The 22015-nt window shown below is 33.4% G+C and overlaps 16 non-coding genes across 16 annotated transcripts; 9 read left to right on the top strand and 7 right to left on the bottom strand.

Moving 5' to 3' along the window:
• Nucleotides 1-183: 183 nt before the first annotated feature.
• TRNAQ-UUG (transfer RNA glutamine (anticodon UUG)) lies at nt 184-255 on the bottom strand. The gene has a single exon. It is a non-coding gene; the product is annotated as a tRNA-Gln (tRNA).
• A 1548-nt stretch (nt 256-1803) lies between these two features.
• On the top strand, nt 1804-1875 carry TRNAQ-CUG (transfer RNA glutamine (anticodon CUG)). The gene has a single exon. It is a non-coding gene; the product is annotated as a tRNA-Gln (tRNA).
• Nucleotides 1876-2700: 825 nt separating this feature from the next.
• On the bottom strand, nt 2701-2772 carry TRNAQ-UUG (transfer RNA glutamine (anticodon UUG)). The gene has a single exon. It is a non-coding gene; the product is annotated as a tRNA-Gln (tRNA).
• A 1548-nt stretch (nt 2773-4320) lies between these two features.
• On the top strand, nt 4321-4392 carry TRNAQ-CUG (transfer RNA glutamine (anticodon CUG)). Its single transcript has one exon. It is a non-coding gene; the product is annotated as a tRNA-Gln (tRNA).
• Nucleotides 4393-5217: 825 nt separating this feature from the next.
• TRNAQ-UUG (transfer RNA glutamine (anticodon UUG)) lies at nt 5218-5289 on the bottom strand. The gene has a single exon. It is a non-coding gene; the product is annotated as a tRNA-Gln (tRNA).
• Nucleotides 5290-6837: 1548 nt separating this feature from the next.
• TRNAQ-CUG (transfer RNA glutamine (anticodon CUG)) lies at nt 6838-6909 on the top strand. Its single transcript has one exon. It is a non-coding gene; the product is annotated as a tRNA-Gln (tRNA).
• An 825-nt stretch (nt 6910-7734) lies between these two features.
• Nucleotides 7735-7806, bottom strand: TRNAQ-UUG (transfer RNA glutamine (anticodon UUG)). Its single transcript has one exon. It is a non-coding gene; the product is annotated as a tRNA-Gln (tRNA).
• A 1548-nt stretch (nt 7807-9354) lies between these two features.
• On the top strand, nt 9355-9426 carry TRNAQ-CUG (transfer RNA glutamine (anticodon CUG)). Its single transcript has one exon. It is a non-coding gene; the product is annotated as a tRNA-Gln (tRNA).
• A 2445-nt stretch (nt 9427-11871) lies between these two features.
• Nucleotides 11872-11943, top strand: TRNAQ-CUG (transfer RNA glutamine (anticodon CUG)). Its single transcript has one exon. It is a non-coding gene; the product is annotated as a tRNA-Gln (tRNA).
• An 825-nt stretch (nt 11944-12768) lies between these two features.
• TRNAQ-UUG (transfer RNA glutamine (anticodon UUG)) lies at nt 12769-12840 on the bottom strand. The gene has a single exon. It is a non-coding gene; the product is annotated as a tRNA-Gln (tRNA).
• A 1548-nt stretch (nt 12841-14388) lies between these two features.
• Nucleotides 14389-14460, top strand: TRNAQ-CUG (transfer RNA glutamine (anticodon CUG)). The gene has a single exon. It is a non-coding gene; the product is annotated as a tRNA-Gln (tRNA).
• Nucleotides 14461-15282: 822 nt separating this feature from the next.
• On the bottom strand, nt 15283-15354 carry TRNAQ-UUG (transfer RNA glutamine (anticodon UUG)). The gene has a single exon. It is a non-coding gene; the product is annotated as a tRNA-Gln (tRNA).
• Nucleotides 15355-16902: 1548 nt separating this feature from the next.
• On the top strand, nt 16903-16974 carry TRNAQ-CUG (transfer RNA glutamine (anticodon CUG)). The gene has a single exon. It is a non-coding gene; the product is annotated as a tRNA-Gln (tRNA).
• Nucleotides 16975-19419: 2445 nt separating this feature from the next.
• TRNAQ-CUG (transfer RNA glutamine (anticodon CUG)) lies at nt 19420-19491 on the top strand. Its single transcript has one exon. It is a non-coding gene; the product is annotated as a tRNA-Gln (tRNA).
• An 825-nt stretch (nt 19492-20316) lies between these two features.
• TRNAQ-UUG (transfer RNA glutamine (anticodon UUG)) lies at nt 20317-20388 on the bottom strand. Its single transcript has one exon. It is a non-coding gene; the product is annotated as a tRNA-Gln (tRNA).
• Nucleotides 20389-21936: 1548 nt separating this feature from the next.
• Nucleotides 21937-22008, top strand: TRNAQ-CUG (transfer RNA glutamine (anticodon CUG)). Its single transcript has one exon. It is a non-coding gene; the product is annotated as a tRNA-Gln (tRNA).
• The last annotated feature ends 7 nt before the right edge of the window (nt 22009-22015 follow it).

Below are 22015 nucleotides of genomic sequence, written 5' to 3'. Positions count from 1 at the left end.
TGTAAAATCTCTCATTATTTTGAGCCATTTAGTTTCCAGGTATTGTAAAATTTCTATTATTTGCTCACATCTAATAAACTTTTAGAGTATAATCAATAAATTAATTGTTCACCCTACCGGTATTAGATATGTGATATTAATGAATACACTTGAAAGAAAATGATTTGGTCAAGAGTCATAAAATGGTCCCACCGAGATTTGAACTCAGATCATTGGATTCAAAGTCCAAAGTGCTAACCATTACACCATGGAACCTCCCATGTGAAAGGAGCATAAACTGCTGCAGGAATGTGGAAATGTCAAAGTTTTTAATATTCTACTGTCAAAGAGAAACTGTATTGGATTGCTTTCCTATTCTGGTAAACTTTTGCATATTGAACTATGTTGGGGAAGGATGTTGCCCAAAAGACTCAAATAACGTTATAACTCTGTTGAACAGTGGTTTTTATGTGAGATAATATTTTTCAATGAAAGATAAGTTGCCCCCTGAGGCTAATCTCTTCTGTCAAAATGGAAAGCTCACCCTGGTACGGGAGGGTGGATGGTGTCATGGTTAGCACTCTGGACTCTGAAAACAGGGATCTGAGTACAAATTTCAGTGGGACTTATCTGAACTTTACAATTTTCTTTTCCATTCAGTTCTTAGAAGTTTTATTTGGAACAACATCACATTTACTTATAAACATGTAAAAATCAACCTGTACATATGTATCTCTGTATATATAGCTATATGTCTCTGTATATTTATAGGAAAATATAAACATATAGATTATAAAAATAAATATAATTAGTGGAGGTGAAAATCATGAACAGTTGTTGCCTCTCAGCATTTGAAACATGAGTTTCTACTTCTTTCTCTTTTATATGTCCTGAAATTGAGATAGTCACTTTTTACTCAGTATTGATCCAACAATACAGTTTATGTATATAAAGCATATCATATGATTTGTGAACAATGTTCAAAAATTAGAATTTGATCAGTACCTGTGATGCCTCCGACCAAAAGCTTATATTTTACGATTGGAGATCAACTGTTGTAAATCAGCATGAAAAACATTTTCTTTTCACGATTTCCATACTAATATAAAACAACATTTTTACTAGCTGAATGAGATCATCATTTAGGTTCCTCTATGTTTGATTGAAGAAAACTTCTCATTCAAAATGTGCTATTTTCGCCTTATCAATAGCGGGAAAGCTTAAAAAAGTGATGCTGTGAATCACCCATCTGAAATGCGTTTGAGAAAATCAGAATATGATTTTATAATGGCTAACTACTTTGTGAAGAAATTTGATGTCAAAGTATTTTAAAGTTTGTATTGATGTAACTTGTTCAAGCTGATGGACATTTTGAAAGCATTCAATAATTGACTATTTCAACCTACTGGTGTTGGATTTGAGCTATCAATGAACAAAGATGAAGAAATGGAAAAGCTCAAGAGTAATAAAAAAAGTCCCTCCAAGGTTTCAAATCGGATCATTGGATGCAAAGTCCAAATTGCCAACCATTGCTCTATGGAGCCACCCATGCAGGAGACAGAGACATTGCTTCAGTAGTCTGGAAATGTAGACTGTTTTATTATGCTACAGGCAAAGATGAACAGTGTGATATAACTTTTATATTCAGATAAACATTTGAATATTTAACACTTTTATAGAGAATATAGCTGAAAAGAATCAAATCACATTAAAGCTCTATCCACTATGACCATTCAAATGAGATATCTTTTTATCAATATAAGAGAAGGCCATCACTGATGCGCTCTCTTTTGTCTCAATGGAAAAGTCACTCTTGTGTGAGAGGGTTCCATGGTGTAATGGTTAGCACTCTGGACTCTGAATCCAGCGATCCGAGTTCAAATCTCGGTGGGACCTACTACAATTATGAGATTCACTGTTAAACTCATTTTTTAGAATTTGGTCTAGAAAAAACATAATATCAATGTTTTATACTGATGCGTATGAACGCATAAGTATGTATAGATGCATACATAGCTTTATCCGTCTAGATAGCTGTTAGACAATATGAACATATCAATTATTCATTAACATAAATATTGAAGCTGAACCTAGAAACTGTTCTTTCACATCCACATTGTAAACATGAGTTTATTTTCCTTTCTCATCTATATGGCCAGTAATGAGATAGTTCATTTTTGCTGATTTCTAAGCTGACAACATGCTGGACTTACACAGTGCATTTCATTGTGAATGTCTTTAAAAGTGAATTTCAGATTCACACCTTTGACATGTCTTTCAAAAGATTCAACTTTTTTGGTTGTGGATTTACTGTTGAAAATCAGTGTGTAAAATCTTTGTACGTCTGAATTTCAAGATTATTATTCAAACTGCACATCTTCGGTCCCCGTAATACAAAGTTTGACTCCTCAAGTTTTGTTTTAATGAATGCTTTGCAATGAAAAAGTTCCTTGTTCGCCTTAACAATAACAGTAAGATTTTAAAAAGTAATGTCTTGCATCAGGCCCCTGTGATGAGTTTGAGAAACCAGAGTGAGTTTGTAAAATCTCTCATTATTTTGAGCCATTTAGTTTCCAGGTATTGTAAAATTTCTATTATTTGCTCACATCTAATAAACTTTTAGAGTATAATCAATAAATTAATTGTTCACCCTACCGGTATTAGATATGTGATATTAATGAATACACTTGAAAGAAAATGATTTGGTCAAGAGTCATAAAATGGTCCCACCGAGATTTGAACTCAGATCATTGGATTCAAAGTCCAAAGTGCTAACCATTACACCATGGAACCTCCCATGTGAAAGGAGCATAAACTGCTGCAGGAATGTGGAAATGTCAAAGTTTTTAATATTCTACTGTCAAAGAGAAACTGTATTGGATTGCTTTCCTATTCTGGTAAACTTTTGCATATTGAACTATGTTGGGGAAGGATGTTGCCCAAAAGACTCAAATAACGTTATAACTCTGTTGAACAGTGGTTTTTATGTGAGATAATATTTTTCAATGAAAGATAAGTTGCCCCCTGAGGCTAATCTCTTCTGTCAAAATGGAAAGCTCACCCTGGTACGGGAGGGTGGATGGTGTCATGGTTAGCACTCTGGACTCTGAAAACAGGGATCTGAGTACAAATTTCAGTGGGACTTATCTGAACTTTACAATTTTCTTTTCCATTCAGTTCTTAGAAGTTTTATTTGGAACAACATCACATTTACTTATAAACATGTAAAAATCAACCTGTACATATGTATCTCTGTATATATAGCTATATGTCTCTGTATATTTATAGGAAAATATAAACATATAGATTATAAAAATAAATATAATTAGTGGAGGTGAAAATCATGAACAGTTGTTGCCTCTCAGCATTTGAAACATGAGTTTCTACTTCTTTCTCTTTTATATGTCCTGAAATTGAGATAGTCACTTTTTACTCAGTATTGATCCAACAATACAGTTTATGTATATAAAGCATATCATATGATTTGTGAACAATGTTCAAAAATTAGAATTTGATCAGTACCTGTGATGCCTCCGACCAAAAGCTTATATTTTACGATTGGAGATCAACTGTTGTAAATCAGCATGAAAAACATTTTCTTTTCACGATTTCCATACTAATATAAAACAACATTTTTACTAGCTGAATGAGATCATCATTTGGGTTCCTCTATGTTTGATTGAAGAAAACTTCTCATTCAAAATGTGCTATTTTCGCCTTATCAATAGCGGGAAAGCTTAAAAAAGTGATGCTGTGAATCACCCATCTGAAATGCGTTTGAGAAAATCAGAATATGATTTTATAATGGCTAACTACTTTGTGAAGAAATTTGATGTCAAAGTATTTTAAAGTTTGTATTGATGTAACTTGTTCAAGCTGATGGACATTTTGAAAGCATTCAATAATTGACTATTTCAACCTACTGGTGTTGGATTTGAGCTATCAATGAACAAAGATGAAGAAATGGAAAAGCTCAAGAGTAATAAAAAAAGTCCCTCCAAGGTTTCAAATCGGATCATTGGATGCAAAGTCCAAATTGCCAACCATTGCTCTATGGAGCCACCCATGCAGGAGACAGAGACATTGCTTCAGTAGTCTGGAAATGTAGACTGTTTTATTATGCTACAGGCAAAGATGAACAGTGTGATATAACTTTTATATTCAGATAAACATTTGAATATTTAACACTTTTATAGAGAATATAGCTGAAAAGAATCAAATCACATTAAAGCTCTATCCACTATGACCATTCAAATGAGATATCTTTTTATCAATATAAGAGAAGGCCATCACTGATGCGCTCTCTTTTGTCTCAATGGAAAAGTCACTCTTGTGTGAGAGGGTTCCATGGTGTAATGGTTAGCACTCTGGACTCTGAATCCAGCGATCCGAGTTCAAATCTCGGTGGGACCTACTACAATTATGAGATTCACTGTTAAACTCATTTTTTAGAATTTGGTCTAGAAAAAACATAATATCAATGTTTTATACTGATGCGTATGAACGCATAAGTATGTATAGATGCATACATAGCTTTATCCGTCTAGATAGCTGTTAGACAATATGAACATATCAATTATTCATTAACATAAATATTGAAGCTGAACCTAGAAACTATTCTTTCACATCCACATTGTAAACATGAGTTTATTTTCCTTTCTCATCTATATGGCCAGTAATGAGATAGTTCATTTTTGCTGATTTCTTAGCTAACAACATGCTGGACTTACACAGTGCATTTCATTGTGAATGTCTTTAAAAGTGAATTTCAGATTCACACCTTTGACATGTCTTTCAAAAGATTCAACTTTTTTGGTTGTGGATTTACTGTTGAAAATCAGTGTGTAAAATCTTTGTACGTCTGAATTTCAAGATTATTATTCAGACTGCACATCTTCGGTCCCCGTAATACAAAGTTTGACTCCTCAAGTTTTGTTTTAATGAATGCTTTGCAATGAAAAAGTTCCTTGTTCGCCTTAACAATAACAGTAAGATTTTAAAAAGTAATGTCTTGCATCAGGCCCCTGTGATGAGTTTGAGAAACCAGAGTGAGTTTGTAAAATCTCTCATTATTTTGAGCCATTTAGTTTCCAGGTATGGTAAAATTTCTATTATTTGCTCACATCTAATAAACTTTTAGAGTATAATCAATAAATTAATTGTTCACCCTACCGGTATTAGATATGTGATATTAATGAATACACTTGAAAGAAAATGATTTGGTCAAGAGTCATAAAATGGTCCCACCGAGATTTGAACTCGGATCATTGGATTCAAAGTCCAAAGTGCTAACCATTACACCATGGAACCTCCCATGTGAAAGGAGCATAAACTGCTGCAGGAATGTGGAAATGTCAAAGTTTTTAATATTCTACTGTCAAAGAGAAACTGTATTGGATTGCTTTCCTATTCTGGTAAACTTTTGCATATTGAACTATGTTGGGGAAGGATGTTGCCCAAAAGACTCAAATAACGTTATAACTCTGTTGAACAGTGGTTTTTATGTGAGATAATATTTTTCAATGAAAGATAAGTTGCCCCCTGAGGCAAATCTCTTCTGTCAAAATGGAAAGCTCACCCTGGTACGGGAGGGTGGATGGTGTCATGGTTAGCACTCTGGACTCTGAAAACAGGGATCTGAGTACAAATTTCAGTGGGACTTATCTGAACTTTACAATTTTCTTTTCCATTCAGTTCTTAGAAGTTTTATTTAGAACAACATCACATTTACTTATAAACATGTAAAAATCAACCTGTACATATGTATCTCTGTATATATAGCTATACGTCTCTGTATATTTATAGGAAAACATAAACATATAGATTATAAAAATAAATATAATTAGTGGAGGTGAAAATCATGAACAGTTGTTGCCTCTCAGCATTTGAAACATGAGTTTCTACTTCTTTCTCTTTTATATGTCCTGAAATTGAGATAGTCACTTTTTACTCAGTATTGATCCAACAATACAGTTTATGTATATAAAGCATATCATATGATTTGTGAACAATGTTCAAAAATTAGAATTTGATCAGTACCTGTGATGCCTCCGACCAAAAGCTTATATTTTACGATTGGAGATCAACTGTTGTAAATCAGCATGAAAAACATTTTCTTTTCACGATTTCCATACTAATATAAAACAACATTTTTACTAGCTGAATGAGATCATCATTTGGGTTCCTCTATGTTTGATTGAAGAAAACTTCTCATTCAAAATGTGCTATTTTCGCCTTATCAATAGCGGGAAAGCTTAAAAAAGTGATGCTGTGAATCACCCATCTGAAATGCGTTTGAGAAAATCAGAATATGATTTTATAATGGCTAACTACTTTGTGAAGAAATTTGATGTCAAAGTATTTTAAAGTTTGTATTGATGTAACTTGTTCAAGCTGATGGACATTTTGAAAGCATTCAATAATTGACTATTTCAACCTACTGGTGTTGGATTTGAGCTATCAATGAACAAAGATGAAGAAATGGAAAAGCTCAAGAGTAATAAAAAAAGTCCCTCCAAGGTTTCAAATCGGATCATTGGATGCAAAGTCCAAATTGCCAACCATTGCTCTATGGAGCCACCCATGCAGGAGACAGAGACATTGCTTCAGTAGTCTGGAAATGTAGACTGTTTTATTATGCTACAGGCAAAGATGAACAGTGTGATATAACTTTTATATTCAGATAAACATTTGAATATTTAACACTTTTATAGAGAATATAGCTGAAAAGAATCAAATCACATTAAAGCTCTATCCACTATGACCATTCAAATGAGATATCTTTTTATCAATATAAGAGAAGGCCATCACTGATGCGCTCTCTTTTGTCTCAATGGAAAAGTCACTCTTGTGTGAGAGGGTTCCATGGTGTAATGGTTAGCACTCTGGACTCTGAATCCAACGATCCGAGTTCAAATCTCGGTGGGACCTACTACAATTATGAGATTCACTGTTAAACTCATTTTTTAGAATTTGGTCTAGAAAAAACATAATATCAATGTTTTATACTGATGCGTATGAACGCATAAGTATGTATAGATGCATACATAGCTTTATCCGTCTAGATAGCTGTTAGACAATATGAACATATCAATTATTCATTAACATAAATATTGAAGCTGAACCTAGAAACTATTCTTTCACATCCACATTGTAAACATGAGTTTATTTTCCTTTCTCATCTATATGGCCAGTAATGAGATAGTTCATTTTTGCTGATTTCTTAGCTGACAACATGCTGGACTTACACAGTGCATTTCATTGTGAATGTCTTTAAAAGTGAATTTCAGATTCACACCTTTGACATGTCTTTCAAAAGATTCAACTTTTTTGGTTGTGGATTTACTGTTGAAAATCAGTGTGTAAAATCTTTGTACGTCTGAATTTCAAGATTATTATTCAGACTGCACATCTTCGGTCCCCGTAATACAAAGTTTGACTCCTCAAGTTTTGTTTTAATGAATGCTTTGCAATGAAAAAGTTCCTTGTTCGCCTTAACAATAACAGTAAGATTTTAAAAAGTAATGTCTTGCATCAGGCCCCTGTGATGAGTTTGAGAAACCAGAGTGAGTTTGTAAAATCTCTCATTATTTTGAGCCATTTAGTTTCCAGGTATGGTAAAATTTCTATTATTTGCTCACATCTAATAAACTTTTAGAGTATAATCAATAAATTAATTGTTCACCCTACCGGTATTAGATATGTGATATTAATGAATACACTTGAAAGAAAATGATTTGGTCAAGAGTCATAAAATGGTCCCACCGAGATTTGAACTCGGATCATTGGATTCAAAGTCCAAAGTGCTAACCATTACACCATGGAACCTCCCATGTGAAAGGAGCATAAACTGCTGCAGGAATGTGGAAATGTCAAAGTTTTTAATATTCTACTGTCAAAGAGAAACTGTATTGGATTGCTTTCCTATTCTGGTAAACTTTTGCATATTGAACTATGTTGGGGAAGGATGTTGCCCAAAAGACTCAAATAACGTTATAACTCTGTTGAACAGTGGTTTTTATGTGAGATAATATTTTTCAATGAAAGATAAGTTGCCCCCTGAGGCAAATCTCTTCTGTCAAAATGGAAAGCTCACCCTGGTACGGGAGGGTGGATGGTGTCATGGTTAGCACTCTGGACTCTGAAAACAGGGATCTGAGTACAAATTTCAGTGGGACTTATCTGAACTTTACAATTTTCTTTTCCATTCAGTTCTTAGAAGTTTTATTTAGAACAACATCACATTTACTTATAAACATGTAAAAATCAACCTGTACATATGTATCTCTGTATATATAGCTATACGTCTCTGTATATTTATAGGAAAACATAAACATATAGATTATAAAAATAAATATAATTAGTGGAGGTGAAAATCATGAACAGTTGTTGCCTCTCAGCATTTGAAACATGAGTTTCTACTTCTTTCTCTTTTATATGTCCTGAAATTGAGATAGTCACTTTTTACTCAGTATTGATCCAACAATACAGTTTATGTATATAAAGCATATCATATGATTTGTGAACAATGTTCAAAAATTAGAATTTGATCAGTACCTGTGATGCCTCCGACCAAAAGCTTATATTTTACGATTGGAGATCAACTGTTGTAAATCAGCATGAAAAACATTTTCTTTTCACGATTTCCATACTAATATAAAACAACATTTTTACTAGCTGAATGAGATCATCATTTGGGTTCCTCTATGTTTGATTGAAGAAAACTTCTCATTCAAAATGTGCTATTTTCGCCTTATCAATAGCGGGAAAGCTTAAAAAAGTGATGCTGTGAATCACCCATCTGAAATGCGTTTGAGAAAATCAGAATATGATTTTATAATGGCTAACTACTTTGTGAAGAAATTTGATGTCAAAGTATTTTAAAGTTTGTATTGATGTAACTTGTTCAAGCTGATGGACATTTTGAAAGCATTCAATAATTGACTATTTCAACCTACTGGTGTTGGATTTGAGCTATCAATGAACAAAGATGAAGAAATGGAAAAGCTCAAGAGTAATAAAAAAAGTCCCTCCAAGGTTTCAAATCGGATCATTGGATGCAAAGTCCAAATTGCCAACCATTGCTCTATGGAGCCACCCATGCAGGAGACAGAGACATTGCTTCAGTAGTCTGGAAATGTAGACTGTTTTATTATGCTACAGGCAAAGATGAACAGTGTGATATAACTTTTATATTCAGATAAACATTTGAATATTTAACACTTTTATAGAGAATATAGCTGAAAAGAATCAAATCACATTAAAGCTCTATCCACTATGACCATTCAAATGAGATATCTTTTTATCAATATAAGAGAAGGCCATCACTGATGCGCTCTCTTTTGTCTCAATGGAAAAGTCACTCTTGTGTGAGAGGGTTCCATGGTGTAATGGTTAGCACTCTGGACTCTGAATCCAGCAATCCGAGTTCAAATCTCGGTGGGACCTACTACAATTATGAGATTCACTGTTTAACTCATTTTTTAGAATTTGGTCTAGAAAAAACATAATATCAATGTTTTATACTGATGCGTATGAACGCATAAGTATGTATAGATGCATACATAGCTTTATCCGTCTAGATAGCTGTTAGACAATATGAACATATCAATTATTCATTAACATAAATATTGAAGCTGAACCTAGAAACTGTTCTTTCACATCCACATTGTAAACATGAGTTTATTTTCCTTTCTCATCTATATGGCCAGTAATGAGATAGTTCATTTTTGCTGATTTCTTAGCTGACAACATGCTGGACTTACACAGTGCATTTCATTGTGAATGTCTTTAAAAGTGAATTTCAGATTCACACCTTTGACATGTCTTTCAAAAGATTCAACTTTTTTGGTTGTGGATTTACTGTTGAAAATCAGTGTGTAAAATCTTTGTACGTCTGAATTTCAAGATTATTATTCAGACTGCACATCTTCGGTCCCCGTAATACAAAGTTTGACTCCTCAAGTTTTGTTTTAATGAATGCTTTGCAATGAAAAAGTTCCTTGTTCGCCTTAACAATAACAGTAAGATTTTAAAAAGTAATGTCTTGCATCAGGCCCCTGTGATGAGTTTGAGAAACCAGAGTGAGTTTGTAAAATCTCTCATTATTTTGAGCCATTTAGTTTCCAGGTATTGTAAAATTTCTATTATTTGCTCACATCTAATAAACTTTTAGAGTATAATCAATAAATTAATTGTTCACCCTACCGGTATTAGATATGTGATATTAATGAATACACTTGAAAGAAAATTATTTGGTCAAGAGTCATAAAATGGTCCCACCGAGATTTGAACTTGGATCATTGGATTCAAAGTCCAAAGTGCTAACCATTACACCATGGAACCTCCCATGTGAAAGGAGCATAAACTGCTGCAGGAATGTGGAAATGTCAAAGTTTTTAATATTCTACTGTCAAAGAGAAACTTTATTGGATTGCTTTCCTATTCTGGTAAACTTTTGCATATTGAACTATGTTGGGGAAGGATGTTGCCCAAAAGACTCAAATAACGTTATAACTCTGTTGAACAGTGGTTTTTATGTGAGATAATATTTTTCAATGAAAGATAAGTTGCCCCCTGAGGCAAATCTCTTCTGTCAAAATGGAAAGCTCACCCTGGTACGGGAGGGTGGATGGTGTCATGGTTAGCACTCTGGACTCTGAAAACAGGGATCTGAGTACAAATTTCAGTGGGACTTATCTGAACTTTACAATTTTCTTTTCCATTCAGTTCTTAGAAGTTTTATTTGGAACAACATCACATTTACTTATAAACATGTAAAAATCAACCTGTACATATGTATCTCTGTATATATAGCTATATGTCTCTGTATATTTATAGGAAAATATAAACATATAGATTATAAAAATAAATATAATTAGTGGAGGTGAAAATCATGAACAGTTGTTGCCTCTCAGCATTTGAAACATGAGTTTCTACTTCTTTCTCTTTTATATGTCCTGAAATTGAGATAGTCACTTTTTACTCAGTATTGATCCAACAATACAGTTTATGTATATAAAGCATATCATATGATTTGTGAACAATGTTCAAAAATTAGAATTTGATCAGTACCTGTGATGCCTCCGACCAAAAGCTTATATTTTACGATTGGAGATCAACTGTTGTAAATCAGCATGAAAAACATTTTCTTTTCACGATTTCCATACTAATATAAAACAACATTTTTACTAGCTGAATGAGATCATCATTTGGGTTCCTCTATGTTTGATTGAAGAAAACTTCTCATTCAAAATGTGCTATTTTCGCCTTATCAATAGCGGGAAAGCTTAAAAAAGTGATGCTGTGAATCACCCATCTGAAATGCGTTTGAGAAAATCAGAATATGATTTTATAATGGATAACTACTTTGTGAAGAAATTTGATGTCAAAGTATTTTAAAGTTTGTATTGATGTAACTTGTTCAAGCTGATGGACATTTTGAAAGCATTCAATAATTGACTATTTCAACCTACTGGTGTTGGATTTGAGCTATCAATGAACAAAGATGAAGAAATGGAAAAGCTCAAGAGAAATAAAAAAAGTCCCTCCAAGGTTTCAAATCGGATCATTGGCTGCAAAGTCCAAATTGCCAACCATTGCTCTATGGAGCCACCCATGCAGGAGACAGAGACATTGCTTCAGTAGTCTGGAAATGTAGACTGTTTTATTATGCTACAGGCAAAGATGAACATTGTGATATAACTTTTATATTCAGATAAACATTTGAATATTTAACACTTTTATAGAGAATATAGCTGAAAAGAATCAAATCACATTAAAGCTCTATCCACTATGACCATTCAAATGAGATATCTTTTTATCAATATAAGAGAAGGCCATCACTGATGCGCTCTCTTTTGTCTCAATGGAAAAGTCACTCTTGTGTGAGAGGGTTCCATGGTGTAATGGTTAGCACTCTGGACTCTGAATCCAGCGATCCGAGTTCAAATCTCGGTGGGACCTACTACAATTATGAGATTCACTGTTTAACTCATTTTTTAGAATTTGGTCTAGAAAAAACATAATATCAATGTTTTATACTGATGCGTATGAACGCATAAGTATGTATAGATGCATACATAGCTTTATCCGTCTAGATAGCTGTTAGACAATATGAACATATCAATTATTCATTAACATAAATATTGAAGCTGAACCTAGAAACTGTTCTTTCACATCCACATTGTAAAAATGAGTTTATTTTCCTTTCTCATCTATATGGCCAGTAATGAGATAGTTCATTTTTGCTGATTTCTTAGCTGACAACATGCTGGACTTACACAGTGCATTTCATTGTGAATGTCTTTAAAAGTGAATTTCAGATTCACACCTTTGACATGTCTTTCAAAAGATTCAACTTTTTTGGTTGTGGATTTACTGTTGAAAATCAGTGTGTAAAATCTTTGTACGTCTGAATTTCAAGATTATTATTCAAACTGCACTTCTTCGGTCCCCGTAATACAAAGTTTGACTCCTCAAGTTTTGTTTTAATGAATGCTTTGCAATGAAAAAGTTCCTTGTTCGCCTTAACAATAACAGTAAGATTTTAAAAAGTAATGTCTTGCATCAGGCCCCTGTGATGAGTTTGAGAAACCAGAGTGAGTTTGTAAAATCTCTCATTATTTTGAGCCATTTAGTTTCCAGGTATGGTAAAATTTCTATTATTTGCTCACATCTAATAAACTTTTAGAGTATAATCAATAAATTAATTGTTCACCCTACCGGTATTAGATATGTGATATTAATGAATACACTTGAAAGAAAATGATTTGGTCAAGAGTCATAAAATGGTCCCACCGAGATTTGAACTCGGATCATTGGATTCAAAGTCCAAAGTGCTAACCATTACACCATGGAACCTCCCATGTGAAAGGAGCATAAACTGCTGCAGGAATGTGGAAATGTCAAAGTTTTTAATATTCTACTGTCAAAGAGAAACTGTATTGGATTGCTTTCCTATTCTGGTAAACTTTTGCATATTGAACTATGTTGGGGAAGGATGTTGCCCAAAAGACTCAAATAACGTTATAACTCTGTTGAACAGTGGTTTTTATGTGAGATAATATTTTTCAATGAAAGATAAGTTGCCCCCTGAGGCAAATCTCTTCTGTCAAAATGGAAAGCTCACCCTGGTACGGGAGGGTGGATGGTGTCATGGTTAGCACTCTGGACTCTGAAAACAGGGATCTGAGTACAAATTTCAGTGGGACTTATCTGAACTTTACAATTTTCTTTTCCATTCAGTTCTTAGAAGTTTTATTTGGAACAACATCACATTTACTTATAAACATGTAAAAATCAACCTGTACATATGTATCTCTGTATATATAGCTATACGTCTCTGTATATTTATAGGAAAACATAAACATATAGATTATAAAAATAAATATAATTAGTGGAGGTGAAAATCATGAACAGTTGTTGCCTCTCAGCATTTGAAACATGAGTTTCTACTTCTTTCTCTTTTATATGTCCTGAAATTGAGATAGTCACTTTTTACTCAGTATTGATCCAACAATACAGTTTATGTATATAAAGCATATCATATGATTTGTGAACAATGTTCAAAAATTAGAATTTGATCAGTACCTGTGATGCCTCCGACCAAAAGCTTATATTTTACGATTGGAGATCAACTGTTGTAAATCAGCATGAAAAACATTTTCTTTTCACGATTTCCATACTAATATAAAACAACATTTTTACTAGCTGAATGAGATCATCATTTGGGTTCCTCTATGTTTGATTGAAGAAAACTTCTCATTCAAAATGTGCTATTTTCGCCTTATCAATAGCGGGAAAGCTTAAAAAAGTGATGCTGTGAATCACCCATCTGAAATGCGTTTGAGAAAATCAGAATATGATTTTATAATGGCTAACTACTTTGTGAAGAAATTTGATGTCAAAGTATTTTAAAGTTTGTATTGATGTAACTTGTTCAAGCTGATGGACATTTTGAAAGCATTCAATAATTGACTATTTCAACCTACTGGTGTTGGATTTGAGCTATCAATGAACAAAGATGAAGAAATGGAAAAGCTCAAGAGTAATAAAAAAAGTCCCTCCAAGGTTTCAAATCGGATCATTGGATGCAAAGTCCAAATTGCCAACCATTGCTCTATGGAGCCACCCATGCAGGAGACAGAGACATTGCTTCAGTAGTCTGGAAATGTAGACTGTTTTATTATGCTACAGGCAAAGATGAACAGTGTGATATAACTTTTATATTCAGATACACATTTGAATATTTAACACTTTTATAGAGAATATAGCTGAAAAGAATCAAATCACATTAAAGCTCTATCCACTATGACCATTCAAATGAGATATCTTTTTATCAATATAAGAGAAGGCCATCACTGATGCGCTCTCTTTTGTCTCAATGGAAAAGTCACTCTTGTGTGAGAGGGTTCCATGGTGTAATGGTTAGCACTCTGGACTCTGAATCCAGCAATCCGAGTTCAAATCTCGGTGGGACCTACTACAATTATGAGATTCACTGTTTAACTCATTTTTTAGAATTTGGTCTAGAAAAAACATATCAATGTTTTATACTGATGCGTATGAACGCATAAGTATGTATAGATGCATACATAGCTTTATCCGTCTAGATAGCTGTTAGACAATATGAACATATCAATTATTCATTAACATAAATATTGAAGCTGAACCTAGAAACTATTCTTTCACATCCACATTGTAAACATGAGTTTATTTTCCTTTCTCATCTATATGGCCAGTAATGAGATAGTTCATTTTTGCTGATTTCTTAGCTGACAACATGCTGGACTTACACAGTGCATTTCATTGTGAATGTCTTTAAAAGTGAATTTCAGATTCACACCTTTGACATGTCTTTCAAAAGATTCAACTTTTTTGGTTGTGGATTTACTGTTGAAAATCAGTGTGTAAAATCTTTGTACGTCTGAATTTCAAGATTATTATTCAGACTGCACATCTTCGGTCCCCGTAATACAAAGTTTGACTCCTCAAGTTTTGTTTTAATGAATGCTTTGCAATGAAAAAGTTCCTTGTTCGCCTTAACAATAACAGTAAGATTTTAAAAAGTAATGTCTTGCATCAGGCCCCTGTGATGAGTTTGAGAAACCAGAGTGAGTTTGTAAAATCTCTCATTATTTTGAGCCATTTAGTTTCCAGGTATGGTAAAATTTCTATTATTTGCTCACATCTAATAAACTTTTAGAGTATAATCAATAAATTAATTGTTCACCCTACCGGTATTAGATATGTGATATTAATGAATACACTTGAAAGAAAATGATTTGGTCAAGAGTCATAAAATGGTCCCACCGAGATTTGAACTCGGATCATTGGATTCAAAGTCCAAAGTGCTAACCATTACACCATGGAACCTCCCATGTGAAAGGAGCATAAACTGCTGCAGGAATGTGGAAATGTCAAAGTTTTTAATATTCTACTGTCAAAGAGAAACTGTATTGGATTGCTTTCCTATTCTGGTAAACTTTTGCATATTGAACTATGTTGGGGAAGGATGTTGCCCAAAAGACTCAAATAACGTTATAACTCTGTTGAACAGTGGTTTTTATGTGAGATAATATTTTTCAATGAAAGATAAGTTGCCCCCTGAGGCAAATCTCTTCTGTCAAAATGGAAAGCTCACCCTGGTACGGGAGGGTGGATGGTGTCATGGTTAGCACTCTGGACTCTGAAAACAGGGATCTGAGTACAAATTTCAGTGGGACTTATCTGAACTTTACAATTTTCTTTTCCATTCAGTTCTTAGAAGTTTTATTTAGAACAACATCACATTTACTTATAAACATGTAAAAATCAACCTGTACATATGTATCTCTGTATATATAGCTATACGTCTCTGTATATTTATAGGAAAACATAAACATATAGATTATAAAAATAAATATAATTAGTGGAGGTGAAAATCATGAACAGTTGTTGCCTCTCAGCATTTGAAACATGAGTTTCTACTTCTTTCTCTTTTATATGTCCTGAAATTGAGATAGTCACTTTTTACTCAGTATTGATCCAACAATACAGTTTATGTATATAAAGCATATCATATGATTTGTGAACAATGTTCAAAAATTAGAATTTGATCAGTACCTGTGATGCCTCCGACCAAAAGCTTATATTTTACGATTGGAGATCAACTGTTGTAAATCAGCATGAAAAACATTTTCTTTTCACGATTTCCATACTAATATAAAACAACATTTTTACTAGCTGAATGAGATCATCATTTGGGTTCCTCTATGTTTGATTGAAGAAAACTTCTCATTCAAAATGTGCTATTTTCGCCTTATCAATAGCGGGAAAGCTTAAAAAAGTGATGCTGTGAATCACCCATCTGAAATGCGTTTGAGAAAATCAGAATATGATTTTATAATGGCTAACTACTTTGTGAAGAAATTTGATGTCAAAGTATTTTAAAGTTTGTATTGATGTAACTTGTTCAAGCTGATGGACATTTTGAAAGCATTCAATAATTGACTATTTCAACCTACTGGTGTTGGATTTGAGCTATCAATGAACAAAGATGAAGAAATGGAAAAGCTCAAGAGTAATAAAAAAAGTCCCTCCAAGGTTTCAAATCGGATCATTGGATGCAAAGTCCAAATTGCCAACCATTGCTCTATGGAGCCACCCATGCAGGCGACAGAGACATTGCTTCAGTAGTCTGGAAATGTAGACTGTTTTATTATGCTACAGGCAAAGATGAACAGTGTGATATAACTTTTATATTCAGATAAACATTTGAATATTTAACACTTTTATAGAGAATATAGCTGAAAAGAATCAAATCACATTAAAGCTCTATCCACTATGACCATTCAAATGAGATATCTTTTTATCAATATAAGAGAAGGCCATCACTGATGCGCTCTCTTTTGTCTCAATGGAAAAGTCACTCTTGTGTGAGAGGGTTCCATGGTGTAATGGTTAGCACTCTGGACTCTGAATCCAGCAATCCGAGTTCAAATCTCGGTGGGACCTACTACAATTATGAGATTCACTGTTTAACTCATTTTTTAGAATTTGGTCTAGAAAAAACATAATATCAATGTTTTATACTGATGCGTATGAACGCATAAGTATGTATAGATGCATACATAGCTTTATCCGTCTAGATAGCTGTTAGACAATATGAACATATCAATTATTCATTAACATAAATATTGAAGCTGAACCTAGAAACTGTTCTTTCACATCCACATTGTAAACATGAGTTTATTTTCCTTTCTCATCTATATGGCCAGTAATGAGATAGTTCATTTTTGCTGATTTCTTAGCTGACAACATGCTGGACTTACACAGTGCATTTCATTGTGAATGTCTTTAAAAGTGAATTTCAGATTCACACCTTTGACATGTCTTTCAAAAGATTCAACTTTTTTGGTTGTGGATTTACTGTTGAAAATCAGTGTGTAAAATCTTTGTACGTCTGAATTTCAAGATTATTATTCAGACTGCACATCTTCGGTCCCCGTAATACAAAGTTTGACTCCTCAAGTTTTGTTTTAATGAATGCTTTGCAATGAAAAAGTTCCTTGTTCGCCTTAACAATAACAGTAAGATTTTAAAAAGTAATGTCTTGCATCAGGCCCCTGTGATGAGTTTGAGAAACCAGAGTGAGTTTGTAAAATCTCTCATTATTTTGAGCCATTTAGTTTCCAGGTATTGTAAAATTTCTATTATTTGCTCACATCTAATAAACTTTTAGAGTATAATCAATAAATTAATTGTTCACCCTACCGGTATTAGATATGTGATATTAATGAATACACTTGAAAGAAAATTATTTGGTCAAGAGTCATAAAATGGTCCCACCGAGATTTGAACTTGGATCATTGGATTCAAAGTCCAAAGTGCTAACCATTACACCATGGAACCTCCCATGTGAAAGGAGCATAAACTGCTGCAGGAATGTGGAAATGTCAAAGTTTTTAATATTCTACTGTCAAAGAGAAACTTTATTGGATTGCTTTCCTATTCTGGTAAACTTTTGCATATTGAACTATGTTGGGGAAGGATGTTGCCCAAAAGACTCAAATAACGTTATAACTCTGTTGAACAGTGGTTTTTATGTGAGATAATATTTTTCAATGAAAGATAAGTTGCCCCCTGAGGCAAATCTCTTCTGTCAAAATGGAAAGCTCACCCTGGTACGGGAGGGTGGATGGTGTCATGGTTAGCACTCTGGACTCTGAAAACAGGGATCTGAGTACAAATTTCAGTGGGACTTATCTGAACTTTACAATTTTCTTTTCCATTCAGTTCTTAGAAGTTTTATTTGGAACAACATCACATTTACTTATAAACATGTAAAAATCAACCTGTACATATGTATCTCTGTATATATAGCTATATGTCTCTGTATATTTATAGGAAAATATAAACATATAGATTATAAAAATAAATATAATTAGTGGAGGTGAAAATCATGAACAGTTGTTGCCTCTCAGCATTTGAAACATGAGTTTCTACTTCTTTCTCTTTTATATGTCCTGAAATTGAGATAGTCACTTTTTACTCAGTATTGATCCAACAATACAGTTTATGTATATAAAGCATATCATATGATTTGTGAACAATGTTCAAAAATTAGAATTTGATCAGTACCTGTGATGCCTCCGACCAAAAGCTTATATTTTACGATTGGAGATCAACTGTTGTAAATCAGCATGAAAAACATTTTCTTTTCACGATTTCCATACTAATATAAAACAACATTTTTACTAGCTGAATGAGATCATCATTTGGGTTCCTCTATGTTTGATTGAAGAAAACTTCTCATTCAAAATGTGCTATTTTCGCCTTATCAATAGCGGGAAAGCTTAAAAAAGTGATGCTGTGAATCACCCATCTGAAATGCGTTTGAGAAAATCAGAATATGATTTTATAATGGATAACTACTTTGTGAAGAAATTTGATGTCAAAGTATTTTAAAGTTTGTATTGATGTAACTTGTTCAAGCTGATGGACATTTTGAAAGCATTCAATAATTGACTATTTCAACCTACTGGTGTTGGATTTGAGCTATCAATGAACAAAGATGAAGAAATGGAAAAGCTCAAGAGAAATAAAAAAAGTCCCTCCAAGGTTTCAAATCGGATCATTGGCTGCAAAGTCCAAATTGCCAACCATTGCTCTATGGAGCCACCCATGCAGGAGACAGAGACATTGCTTCAGTAGTCTGGAAATGTAGACTGTTTTATTATGCTACAGGCAAAGATGAACATTGTGATATAACTTTTATATTCAGATAAACATTTGAATATTTAACACTTTTATAGAGAATATAGCTGAAAAGAATCAAATCACATTAAAGCTCTATCCACTATGACCATTCAAATGAGATATCTTTTTATCAATATAAGAGAAGGCCATCACTGATGCGCTCTCTTTTGTCTCAATGGAAAAGTCACTCTTGTGTGAGAGGGTTCCATGGTGTAATGGTTAGCACTCTGGACTCTGAATCCAGCGATCCGAGTTCAAATCTCGGTGGGACCTACTACAATTATGAGATTCACTGTTTAACTCATTTTTTAGAATTTGGTCTAGAAAAAACATAATATCAATGTTTTATACTGATGCGTATGAACGCATAAGTATGTATAGATGCATACATAGCTTTATCCGTCTAGATAGCTGTTAGACAATATGAACATATCAATTATTCATTAACATAAATATTGAAGCTGAACCTAGAAACTGTTCTTTCACATCCACATTGTAAAAATGAGTTTATTTTCCTTTCTCATCTATATGGCCAGTAATGAGATAGTTCATTTTTGCTGATTTCTTAGCTGACAACATGCTGGACTTACACAGTGCATTTCATTGTGAATGTCTTTAAAAGTGAATTTCAGATTCACACCTTTGACATGTCTTTCAAAAGATTCAACTTTTTTGGTTGTGGATTTACTGTTGAAAATCAGTGTGTAAAATCTTTGTACGTCTGAATTTCAAGATTATTATTCAAACTGCACTTCTTCGGTCCCCGTAATACAAAGTTTGACTCCTCAAGTTTTGTTTTAATGAATGCTTTGCAATGAAAAAGTTCCTTGTTCGCCTTAACAATAACAGTAAGATTTTAAAAAGTAATGTCTTGCATCAGGCCCCTGTGATGAGTTTGAGAAACCAGAGTGAGTTTGTAAAATCTCTCATTATTTTGAGCCATTTAGTTTCCAGGTATGGTAAAATTTCTATTATTTGCTCACATCTAATAAACTTTTAGAGTATAATCAATAAATTAATTGTTCACCCTACCGGTATTAGATATGTGATATTAATGAATACACTTGAAAGAAAATGATTTGGTCAAGAGTCATAAAATGGTCCCACCGAGATTTGAACTCGGATCATTGGATTCAAAGTCCAAAGTGCTAACCATTACACCATGGAACCTCCCATGTGAAAGGAGCATAAACTGCTGCAGGAATGTGGAAATGTCAAAGTTTTTAATATTCTACTGTCAAAGAGAAACTGTATTGGATTGCTTTCCTATTCTGGTAAACTTTTGCATATTGAACTATGTTGGGGAAGGATGTTGCCCAAAAGACTCAAATAACGTTATAACTCTGTTGAACAGTGGTTTTTATGTGAGATAATATTTTTCAATGAAAGATAAGTTGCCCCCTGAGGCAAATCTCTTCTGTCAAAATGGAAAGCTCACCCTGGTACGGGAGGGTGGATGGTGTCATGGTTAGCACTCTGGACTCTGAAAACAGGGATCTGAGTACAAATTTCAGTGGGACTTATCTGAACTTTACAATTTTCTTTTCCATTCAGTTCTTAGAAGTTTTATTTGGAACAACATCACATTTACTTATAAACATGTAAAAATCAACCTGTACATATGTATCTCTGTATATATAGCTATACGTCTCTGTATATTTATAGGAAAACATAAACATATAGATTATAAAAATAAATATAATTAGTGGAGGTGAAAATCATGAACAGTTGTTGCCTCTCAGCATTTGAAACATGAGTTTCTACTTCTTTCTCTTTTATATGTCCTGAAATTGAGATAGTCACTTTTTACTCAGTATTGATCCAACAATACAGTTTATGTATATAAAGCATATCATATGATTTGTGAACAATGTTCAAAAATTAGAATTTGATCAGTACCTGTGATGCCTCCGACCAAAAGCTTATATTTTACGATTGGAGATCAACTGTTGTAAATCAGCATGAAAAACATTTTCTTTTCACGATTTCCATACTAATATAAAACAACATTTTTACTAGCTGAATGAGATCATCATTTGGGTTCCTCTATGTTTGATTGAAGAAAACTTCTCATTCAAAATGTGCTATTTTCGCCTTATCAATAGCGGGAAAGCTTAAAAAAGTGATGCTGTGAATCACCCATCTGAAATGCGTTTGAGAAAATCAGAATATGATTTTATAATGGCTAACTACTTTGTGAAGAAATTTGATGTCAAAGTATTTTAAAGTTTGTATTGATGTAACTTGTTCAAGCTGATGGACATTTTGAAAGCATTCAATAATTGACTATTTCAACCTACTGGTGTTGGATTTGAGCTATCAATGAACAAAGATGAAGAAATGGAAAAGCTCAAGAGTAATAAAAAAAGTCCCTCCAAGGTTTCAAATCGGATCATTGGATGCAAAGTCCAAATTGCCAACCATTGCTCTATGGAGCCACCCATGCAGGAGACAGAGACATTGCTTCAGTAGTCTGGAAATGTAGACTGTTTTATTATGCTACAGGCAAAGATGAACAGTGTGATATAACTTTTATATTCAGATACACATTTGAATATTTAACACTTTTATAGAGAATATAGCTGAAAAGAATCAAATCACATTAAAGCTCTATCCACTATGACCATTCAAATGAGATATCTTTTTATCAATATAAGAGAAGGCCATCACTGATGCGCTCTCTTTTGTCTCAATGGAAAAGTCACTCTTGTGTGAGAGGGTTCCATGGTGTAATGGTTAGCACTCTGGACTCTGAATCCAGCAATCCGAGTTCAAATCTCGGTGGGACCTACTACAA

This window comes from Triturus cristatus, chromosome 5_2, assembly GCF_964204655.1.
Source record: "Triturus cristatus chromosome 5_2, aTriCri1.1, whole genome shotgun sequence".
NCBI classification, from domain to species: domain Eukaryota; kingdom Metazoa; phylum Chordata; class Amphibia; order Caudata; family Salamandridae; genus Triturus; species Triturus cristatus.
This window is presented reverse-complemented; position numbering and strand designations above follow the sequence as displayed.